This window comes from Equus asinus, chromosome 17 (assembly GCF_041296235.1).
Source record: "Equus asinus isolate D_3611 breed Donkey chromosome 17, EquAss-T2T_v2, whole genome shotgun sequence".
Lineage (NCBI taxonomy): Eukaryota > Metazoa > Chordata > Mammalia > Perissodactyla > Equidae > Equus > Equus asinus.
The window spans coordinates 32,615,127-32,626,666 of record NC_091806.1 but is presented as its reverse complement, the minus strand read 5'-3'; positions in this window follow the sequence as shown (position 1 = coordinate 32,626,666).

The following is an 11,540-nucleotide window of genomic DNA, read 5'->3' as shown; positions in this document are numbered from 1 at the left end:
TAGTCTGGAAGCTCTGCTTTAACCTGTTCACCTGAGTGACCCTGCTGGTATTTGAAATACTGGTGGCATAGCTTTCAGCATCTGAGCAACATGCAGCTGCCACAGTATGATAACCGACAGAGGGGTGGTGTGGTTCCCTGACCAGGAAATGAACCCAGGCCACAGTGGTGAGAGAACCAAATTTTAACCACTAAACCTCCAGGGCTGGCTATCTATCATTGTGCCTGCTGTCAACGAATGAATATTAAGTATCAATTAGATAAGAAAGTCTTCCTCACTCAGGTAATGGCAACTCAATTCTTTCAGTTGTTTTGGCCAAAACCTGTTAGCCATTTTTTTGATCCTTTTATTTACCGCCTTTCACTGAATCCCTCAGCAAATCATATTGGCTCCACCTTCAGAATATATGCCAACTTCCTACCATTTCTTTGCAAGACGCCATCGTATCTTGCTTGGATTATTGCAATTCCTCTTAACTCGTATCCTGCTTTCCTCATATGAGCAGCCAGGGTGATTCTGTTAACACACAAGGGAAAGTCAGAACCCTCACCATGGCCCTTGAAATCTCACTCTGTGAGGTTGGCCACTCCTCTATAACTCCCTTTCTCTCTCCGTCCTCTTTTCCTCCTCCTTTCACCCTTTCCTACTCTGCTGTAGCTACGTGTGTCTACTTGACCTTCCAAGGACATGCCACGTGTGATTCAGGACCTCTGCATTAACTGTCCACTCTGCTAGGAATACTCTTGCTCCATCCACTCAGCCTCATGGTTCCTTCCCTCTTCTTTTTCAAGTTTAGGCTCAAATGTTACCTGCTTGTAAATTCCTCCCTATGTGTCGTATTTAAAGCTAAACCCTTTCCAACCCTGGCATTCACCACCTTCTTCACTAATTTTTTTCCTCATAGTACTTATTCTCTTCTAACATGCTATATACACAAGGCTTTTTAATTTTGTTTATGATCTCTGTCTTGATATTATTTGATGCAAGAACCATGAAGCTGGAATTTTATTCATTGCTGTATCTCCAGCGCCTGGCATATAATAAGCCCTCAATAAACAGTTGTTGAAAGGGTGAATGAACACTACAAAGACGATACAGACACTTCAAGGCAAATCAGGCTGAAAAAAGGACAGTGACTACCCAGATGAGTGAGTGCAGAATTCTGCTTACCCAAATCAGGTAGTAAAAGTAAGAGAATGATTATGATAAGAATTGAGTCAGACTAGGATTGAAAGCTGTTAGTCTAATGGTGAAGATTTGGTGGTCTCACTGCTGCGGCCCAAGTTCATTTCCTGGTCAGAGAACCACAACACCCATCTGTTGGTTGTCATACTGTGGCAGCCACATGTAGTTTTGATGCTGAAAGCTATGCTACCAGTATTTCAAATACCAGTAGGGTCCACCCATGGTGGACGGGTTTCAGTGGAGCTTTCAGACCACACAGACTAGGAAGGAGGTCTTGGCCACCCACTTCTGAAAGAAATTGGCCATGAATAGCAGTGGAGCATTGTATGATAGACAGCTGGAAAGTGGATACTGGCATAAAAAGACCAGGAAGAATTCTGCTCTGCTGTGCACAGAGTCACTAACAGAATCAACCTAGCGGCACTAACAACAAGGATTGAAACTGGGTTGTGAAACTCTATCCTGGCTGAAAGCTGGGGACTGTAGGGATTTATTGTCATAGCAGCAGAACCTGGAAAGGGTTTGACTGGTTAACGTGAAAGGTGAGCTGAATACTCTGGGGAGGAGCATCCATGTTCCCCTTTTCCAATCTTGCAGTTTTGACCCATACCCCTGAATCTACAATGCTCATCTTGAATCTCTGATAACCATACATTTGTAACTCCAGTAGTTTTGGAGGCCTTAGGATAATTCTTTTCAGATGAGTATACCCTTTATACCTTATATTGATAATTTTGTGTAAGATCTACTCATAAGATGATAAGTTTTTCAGATAATTATATTATTTAACATGAATTTGAATACATACTTGAAATACATATATTGAATATGTCTACTATTTAAGGTGTTTGAAACATTTAAGAGTATCTGCTTAATTTGACTTGAAATGTGGAGAATTATTAGGTAAACTGAATTAACTAAATTTATGTTTGATTTGATTTTGCTAGAATGACAAAGAACATTGGATTTATTAAGTGTATACAGTTTTCTTTAGTAACTTTCAGGAATTGTTTAAATGCTGTGAAGGTCTTTGAAAGTCTTGGGAAATCAGATCCATTAAATTTGTGATTGTAGCTTGAAGAGTTTAAAAGTATCCAATTAGTCAAGTTTATAAAGAGTGTTTAAATGTTTAGGAGAATTTGATTCCATAGATGCTTTTCTGTGTAACTTTTCTTTGAATCCTTTAAGTGAAATTTATTGTAAACAGTGCTTAAATTTTGGGGGGTAATTTAATTCATTAGGTTTTTGGGCTTAGAGGACATTAAACAAAGACCAAGTGCGATTGTTTTAAATTTTAACACAAACATTACTAGATATATAATTAAACTTATTATATTTGGAAATGACATTTAATGACCTAAGAAAAACTAAGTTCTAAATGTACCACTTAAACTATTATATTCAAATATCTTCTCCCAATTGTTAGGTTGTCTTTTTGTTTTGTTGATGGTTTCCTTTGCTGTGCAGATTTGTAGTTTGATGTAATCCCATTTGTTTATTTCTTCTATTGTTTCCCTTGTCTGGCCAGACATGGAGACAAGGTGCTTGGAAATATGCTGTTAAGACAGTTGTCAAAGAGCATACTGGCTATGTTTTTTTCTATAAGTTTCCTGGTTTCAGGTCTTACATTCAACTCTGCAATCCATTTTGAGTTAATTTTTGTGTATGGTGTAAGACAATGGTCTACTTTTATTCTTTTGCATGTGGCTGTTCAGTTTTTCCAATACTATTTATTGAAGAGAGACTACTAGAATTCTCCATTGCATGTTCTTGGCACCCTTGTTGAAAATTAGCTTTCCATAGACATGTGGGCTTATTTCTGTGCTCTTGATTCTGTTTCATTGATCTGTGTGTCTGTTTTTGTGCCAGTACCATGCTGTTTTGGTTACTATAGCTTTGTAGTATATTTTGAAATCAATGTGTGCAATGCCTCCAGCTTTGTTATCCTTTCTCAGGGTTCTTTTGGTATTCAGGGTCTTTTGTTGTTCCATATAAGTTTTAGGATTCTTTCTTCTATTTCTGTGAAAAATGTTGTGGGAGCTTTGATAGGGATTGCAATGAATATGTAGATTGCTTCAGGAAGGAAATTACCAACAAAACGAAAAGACAAACTAATAATTGGGAAAAGATATTTGCAAACCATATATTGGACAAGTATTTAATATTCAAAATATATAAAGAATTCATACATCTCAACACCAAAAAAACTAACAACCCGATTAAAACATGGGCCAAAGATATGAACAGAGGGGCCAGCCCCATGGTCAAGTTGTTAAGTTACCGTGCTACACTTCAGCAGAACAGGGTTTCAGCAGTTCAGATCCTGGGCACAAACATGGCACTGCTCATCAAGCCATGCTGAGGCAGCTTTCTACATAGCAGAACTAGAAGGACCTACAACTAGAATATATAGCTATGCAGTGGGGGGCTTTGGGGAGAAGAAGAAGAAAAAAAAAAGAAAGATTGGCAACACATGTCAGCTCAGGGAGTCAATCTCAAAAAAAAGAAAAATAGATAAATAAAAGAAGATCTGAACAGAAATTTTTCAAAACAAGGTATACAGATGGCCAAAAGGCACATGAAAGGATTTCAACATTATTAACTATCAGGGAAATAAATGCAAATCAAAACTACAGTGAGATAGAACCTCACTCACATCCGAATGGCTATAATTAACAAGACAGGAAACAAGTGCTGGAGAGGATGTGGAGAGAAGGGAGCCCTCATATACTGCTGGTGGAGTGCAAACTGGTGAAGCCACTATGGAAAACTGTAAGCAGAATTCTCAAAAAATTAAGAATAGAACTACTATATGATCCAGCTATTCCACTGTTGGGTATTTATCCAAAGAACTTGAAAACACAAATGCATAAAGATACCTGCACTCCTATGTTCATCGCGGCACTATTCACAATAGCCAAAGCTTGGAAGCAATCTAGGTGCCCATTTACGGACGAATGGATAAAGAAGATGTGGTATATACACACAATGGAATACTACTCAGCCATAGGAAACGATGAAATCCTGCCTTTTTTGACAACATGGGTGGACCTTGAGGGTATTATGCTAAGTGAAATAATTCAGAGCGAGAATGTCAAATACCGTATGATCTCACTCATAAATAGAAGATAAAAACAACAATCACATAGAACAGGGATTGGATTGGTGATTACCAGAGGGGACGTGGAGAGGGAGGAGGGCGAAAGGGGTGATTAGGCATACGTGTGTAGTGATGAATTGAATTAGTCTTTCAGTGGTGAACACGATGTAATCCACACAGGAATGGAAATATAATGATGTACACCTGAAATTTATATAATTTTATAAACCAAGGTTAGCACAACAATAAAAAAAGAGAAAAAAACAAAAACCACCATAACTTTGAGAAGCTATTTTTTAGAGAAATTGAATTAGTTTTCAACATAATTTTTGGTGAACCATGCAATGTCATTTAGTCATAGCTTTCCTCAAAACTTAAATTTAAAAGGATATTATGCATTTATCAAAATAAACATTAAAAAGGGAAATTTATTCAAAGTAAGATAATGCATTGTCATGGCATGTGCAGGATTTTATAGAGTATGGTCGGGAGGACCTTTGCATTTTGGACAGGACCAGAACCAGGACTACAGCATGCCCACTGGCTTTGTCAAAAAGGAGATCAAAACTCAGAATCAAAGAATAACAGAAAACATGCCACACAGAAAACAGACATCACCATTTGGTCAACTAAATGTGATTTATGCCCAAGAAAAAAGATTATAGTCAATTACCAAATCGCTTTGGATAATCTTATCCATGCATAAAAGATCTAGACATTAAAAAATGTTCTTGTAACAAGACACGTTGTGGGAGCATGTTGTAGATTTGAATGTATAGAGGGGAGAAAGATGAAGGAGCCACAGGATTGAGAATTTTAATTCTCTGAGGAATTAGGTGGGGAGCACAGTGTGGTGCAGGGAACTCGCCCAAGAGCTGCCAGATCTGGATGCAGTTCCAGTTCTTCCAGGCTTTGTGATGTGACATTGGGCAAGTCATTGCAGAAAACTGAGTCTTAACGTGTTCATCTGCAAAGTGCAGAGGACAAGTCTTGGCTGGGCTTTTAGGATTCAGAAGAGGACTGAGATGGTAAAAACAGAGGTGCTTTGAAAAGGATGAAGTACTTACAATAATCCTGAGTGGTTGTGAAGTGAGGAAGAAATATGATGGTGGAAACAATTATTTGTTGAATCTCTGCTTGTGCTATTCCCTGGGTGAGGTGCTGCCCCCATCCTGACCTCATTTGAGAAGTGAGTAACCTGCTTGAGGTCACAAACAGATGAACTGATACTTATACCTAGATGACCGTATGAAGAGCAATTGGCATAATCTCCTCTTCATTGGGTAGGGATCATAGCCTCAGAAAAGAAAATAAATAACACAATCCAGCGAAATTATTTAGTGCAAACCAAGAGATAAAATAGAGTAATCAGGAAAGACAGTAAAACTCAATAAGTCAGCCAGCCAAATTCAGATGTCTAAATCAGAAATAACTCAGGAGAATGGAACACGTCCTAAGGACAGCATGAGGTCCCTACAAGAAGAGTTGTTAAGAGAAGTAGTCGTTCTCCTGCCTGAAATTTCCAATCACAGATTCTGGTTCAGCTGTCCAATTGTAGAAGGATCCTAGACTCCCACCATTCACCCATCTTCTGAGAGTGACCCTGGTGTACAAACTTTCATCCACCTGCAGAGAACTCGGACTGGCAGCTCTTACCCCAAAGGCAGGTCTCTTGGATCCCACAAGGAAAATCTGGACCCCCAGAGCCTTCAAACTCTGAGCACATACCTTTTGGGGTTTCCCCAGCAAGGCAATGCTATTGTGATCCCTGCTCCAAGAACTAGCTCTGCTGGGGACTCACCAGGAGGGTACTCGAATATGTTTGTTGAATAAATCAATTTCATTGAATTTTGGGGTGGATGGAGGTATAGAAAGAAGAACAAGGGGATTATCTTTCAATTTTAGTTTTTGTTTTTTTCAATGGGAAATATGTTTCTGTGGTACAAAATTCAGAAGGGACTACAGTAAAAATAAGTGCTCTCCATCTTCCCTCTTCTGATATCCCAGCCACTCAGCTCTCTTCCTCAAAAGCTACCAGTTTCTTGTGTGTCTTTCCACGATTAGTTATTGGTTATGTAAGTAACATGCATACAGATATATTCCCTCTCTCTTAATAGATACAAATGGTAGCAAACTATACACATTGTTCTACACCTTTTCTTTTTTACTTAACAACATATCTTAGAGATCTTCCTATGTTAGTAATTAAGTGCTGCCCATTTCCCCTCGCCCCTCACACTCAAAGGCTGCACAATGTTACACTTTATAAATGTCCCATTTAATTGGTTTCCTAATGAGAGACATTTAATTTGTTGCCACTCTTTTGCAGTTACCAACAAAACAGCACCTAGCAATAAAAAAGCACCCTTCTTAAAGTAATTTTGGGTTAAAGCAATTTGGAATCTAGAGCCATGGAGACCCTCAATAAAAATATTAGCATGCAGTCTCTGACTTGGCTTTCTTGCTGGACTTTTCAATGTTTTCTCTTTTGGGGAGAAGAAAATTGGTGGTTCATGGAGGAACCCTGCCTAGCTTTCTCTCATTTCTCTTTCTTTTTCCCTCCAGGCCAGATGGGACAGATGCCACAAGCTGTGGTCACTAATTTTTAGCACTTGGTTACTAAAGTATGACCTGCATACCTGCAGCATGGACATCACTGGGCACTCCTTAGAAATGTGGAATCTGGTTCCACCCTAGACCTCCTACAGAATCGGATTTGCATTTTAACAAGATCCACAGCCAATTCCTCTTCTTAGAGTTTGAGACAGGCTAACTAGCAGCCTGAGTGGATTTAGCTCCAGTGCCAGTTGGATACCTGTCGAGAGGGACACAGATGAGGAGGCTCCTGTCCCTATCCTAAAATTCCCTAACAGGGACCTCTGTGTCAGGGTTGATCCTGAAAGTGACTGCACATTTGGTGTGAATCTGGAAGTGACTTGGGAGGGTGGATGAGGGGAGTGTCATGAAGGCAGCAGATTTGCTGAAGGGGAAAGATCCTGAGAACTAGTCACTCTCCTTCTAGTCTGGATTCAAGGATGTCAGAGAGAACCCTGGTCAGGAGAGAACTCACTGTCTTCTTTATAGGATTCTTTAGTTGTATGTGTGCCCAAAGAACAGAAATTAGCAGTTGATCAAACTAGCTTTAAAAAAAAAAGCATTTTTATATAAGCGAATGGAAGACAAGTATTGCACTTAATAACCAAGCCTGGGGGCAGCCTCACTGATGGAATCTTGGGGGACAACTTATTGGTCCAGAGGCCCAGAGCCCAGGAGCACATGCAGACTTTAAATGGCTTGCATCGAGAGTCCAGCTTCATGGAGTAATGGCAACAGTCTAAGTGGCCTAGAATAGCTGAGGGGCAGAGATTCTGCACCACTCTTCCTGCACCCACCCCCAACAAGTACAAACGTGCCACCAAATGGGTGAACTTTCATCATCTTTTAGAAGGGTTTCTTGCATCTACTGCTGGCTCTTGGGGCTGGTAGCTTATTTCTGGGAAGCATTATTTCCTAGCAATTAAAAGCATAGGCCTTGCTATTGGCCAGATCTGGATTTGAATCCCAATGCCATCCCTTACTACTTTGTGACCTTCAGAAAGTTTCTTAATTTCACTCTGCTTTGTCTCCTGCAAAGTAAAAATAACAGTACCTACCTTTAGGGTTGCTGTGAGGTTTAAATGAGACAATGCATTTGAAGTACTTGTCAGAGAGTAAATATTGAATGCTTGTTATTACTTCTAAATGGAGGCTTGAGGGTACAGGGAAAGGAGAGAACAATGGAGAAGCAATGAGGATCATCTGTGACCACACTGACCTGTGGAGAAGTAGGGACCATCTCCCTCTGAGTCCAGCTCCTGGAGACCCCTGGGAGTGACTTCACCCCTCTGTGATGTTGGCTGCCTTGGATCATCTCCAGGGGGTGAGCGCTCTCAGATAGTCTTGGCAGATCTTCAGATCTCTCCTCCCTGGGAGGTCTTCCGGCTGAGCTCTTATCTTTCCATCTGGACCTGTGAGAATTGCGTCAGGTTAGATGGTCCCAGGGGCTGAGCAGGAAGCTAGTGATTGGTGGTCCAGGATACAGAGGGAATGATGCCTGGAGATGGAGCTCCTGTTGGTGTGTGAGGTCTGGAAATTACTGGGGCTGCTGGTCCAGGGCTGATGCTCTTCATTTACTGAGTCTCTCCCCTGAGGGCTTCTAACTTAAGTTTAATGCACGTGAGACTCCAGAGAGGGAGAATTACACAGAAACCCATCCTAGAGTGCTCACACAATGTCATCTTCCTAGGGGTTTAAGGCAATTTCCCCCTCATTAACAGCAGAGAGCTTCTTGGCCATCATTTTCCTCTTTTTCATGAGACAAACCTGAGACTCAATAAGGCTCACTAATTTTTTTCTGATTGCATAGCAAATCACTGCTAATAATAATAATAATAGTAACTAACATTTGTATAATTTAACAATAGCTTGCACATATGTTACCTCATTTATCTTCGTACAAACCCTCAGAGGTCTGCCCAGCAAACATTACTGTCTACACATTATTGAGGGGGAAACTGAGGCTCAGGGAAATGATATGACCAGTCCAAGGTCACAGCTGGTAAGCGGCAAAGTCAGGACCAAAGTCAGGATCTCTGGCTTTTGATCTTTGTTTCCTTCCACGTCTCCCAGGCTCTCAGAGTTCAGTCATCCTGGAGTTACTTGATATTACTAGTCTAGCCTAAAGAAATAATCCAAATTGTTGTTCAGGGGAGGCATAAACAGATTCAGTATCATGCTCTGTGCCACAGCATCACTGTCCTTGATGAGATTCCTGCCCTGCACTTTAGCAGCAGATTCTGATAACAGAATTCCTGTTATTTTCCCTCCAGATTCGTGTTCCCTGCAGGACTGGGGTCCTGTTTGTCACAGGATCTGGAGCTTATTTCTGAATCACAAATGGGTGGCTACAGCCTGTCTCCAAAACGTCATTTTTCTCCTGGGTACTCGGTGCTTGCATCCCTCTTCATTTTTTCATCCACCTCTGGCCCAGTGCCACATTTCACAACTTCAGGGGACCTCCCTTACACTGCTTTCTTTGTGAATGTCACCTCCTGGAGCACTCCAATGATACTGACTGCTCGTCTCAACTTAGACCTGACATCATCACAGGCTTTGGATGCTTTCCTGTGTGGCTAGCCTTTTTTCTCACAGCTGCTGCTCCTGATCTGTCTCCTGACATCTGAGATATCCCATTTCATTCTACTTGTGAATTTCTGTGGTTCCTGTTCCTGTTTCTTTCTATTTTGCCAGAGGTATCTGAATGATGACTGTGTGGACCTGAGATGTGCCAGCTTCTTTCTTTCTCTATGTTGAGAGTCAGGTTGAACATCCTCCTGACAGAGGGACCTATAACGTATGTTTGTATTATTTAAGAATGATTCTACCATAGAAAATAAAAGAAACTAAGCATAGAGCCAAGGAGCTTGGGAGACAGGAAGTAAATAACATGTGTGACGGATATATAAATGGGAGGCATGAAAGGACCAAGAAGTAGCACATATTTATGAAGTACAAGAGGCAGTTTCATGAAGCACTCAATATTCACAAGGCCTTAAATTGTCACCCTTGAATGATGTCTTTTTGTTTTATATGTTGAGGAAGATTAGCCCTGAGCTAACACTTGCCAATACCCCTCTTTCTGCTTGAGGAAGACTGGCCCTGAACTAACATCTGTGCCAATCTTCATCTATTTTGTATGTGGATCCCCACCACAGCATGATGTGATGAGTGATGTAGGTCCACACCTGAGATCTGAACCATGGGCCACTGAATAGAACATGCCAAACTCAATCACTATGCCACTGGGTAGGCCCCCCAATGTCCATTTTTGATTCTACTTGCTTTATGACCAAGACATACAGATAAAGGACATGGTTTCTTAGTAAGTTCCCAGTGAGCGACAGCTATTGGCGAGGCATACTTGCTCCTGCATCTTTCTGATGGAACATCTATTGCTCCAGGCACCTTCTGTCCTATGACACTGCTTGTTTATTCTCAACTCAGTGTTCTCATGACCGTATGTCACTAGGGAAGCTGATTTGGCGGAGAAATAAATAAAGAGAATGACAGAGTGAGGGGTGGAGTCACGCACACATGAGCGTGTGCGTGCATGCACACACACACACACATGTTGTGTAACACAGGATTCAGATGATATGATTCTTTCACTCTGTTTGAACTGTTTGCTAAAATTTTCTCTTTCCCCTTGCTTCTCCCTGCATTTTTGTTATTGATCTAATAAACCATTTAACTTGGGCATCTTAATTTGGTCCATGAGGCTCTCTGCTCATTAACCTCCCTGGTGATACCACTAGGAGGCTGCTGTTTCACCGAGATAATTTCCCACATGGCAAGTCCACTTTAAGTCCATCTAATGAGCCATAGAGGATTCTGTCTCATCAGGGGTTTTATGTGGGGACATGGAGATGAGGCAGCTTGGCTCATGAGGGAAACTTCAGGGAGGTGAGAGAGCGGTCAGAAATGAATCCTGGGCTTTCTGTATCAAGTTGTGTCATCGACGGCCAGGTGTCTCTCTGTGGGCACTCTGCTTGGATTCTTCAATTTTTCCATCCACCTCTAGCCCACGTGAGGTAGAGCCTGAGGACTGGAAGAGCCAATAAGAATGGACAACACCCAGGATACTGCTCCAAGATGGAGAGGTAATAGATTGGCCCCTCTCTTATGCAGTCGGGGACCCTTAGAGCTCCTGTTCCATTGGGAAATTATTATGCAAAGAGAGTTTCCTTAAGCAGATAGCTTGTTCCTGTGAAGAAAATCTAATCTCTAGACTCCTGAAGCTGGGATGGAGCCTTGGGGTAAAGAGATTTGTAGAGGGTTTGGAAAAGGCAGTGGATGCTGTCTGGAGAGATCCAGGGTTTGAGTCTGGTGTGTCCTATGGATCCTGACTAACCTACCTATCATCAGATATCACACCCATCTTCCTCAAAATCCCATTTATCATTTAACCTGAACAGGTTGAGAAAAATGAAATGGCTCCATTTTTCTTCTAATCATGGCCTTTGACCTACTCTGACAGTTATCTTCCTATCCTTTGATAATATCGTGGTCATGTATAATTACTTTCAAGTACAAAAACCAGGGCTCAAAGTGGATTAACTATAGCCCAATTTCCTCACCTCTTTCCATATCCATGTTTTTTTTTCTGTGAGGTATTTAGGCCAACTGCAAGAGCTTAGCCAACTATACAATTAGAGAG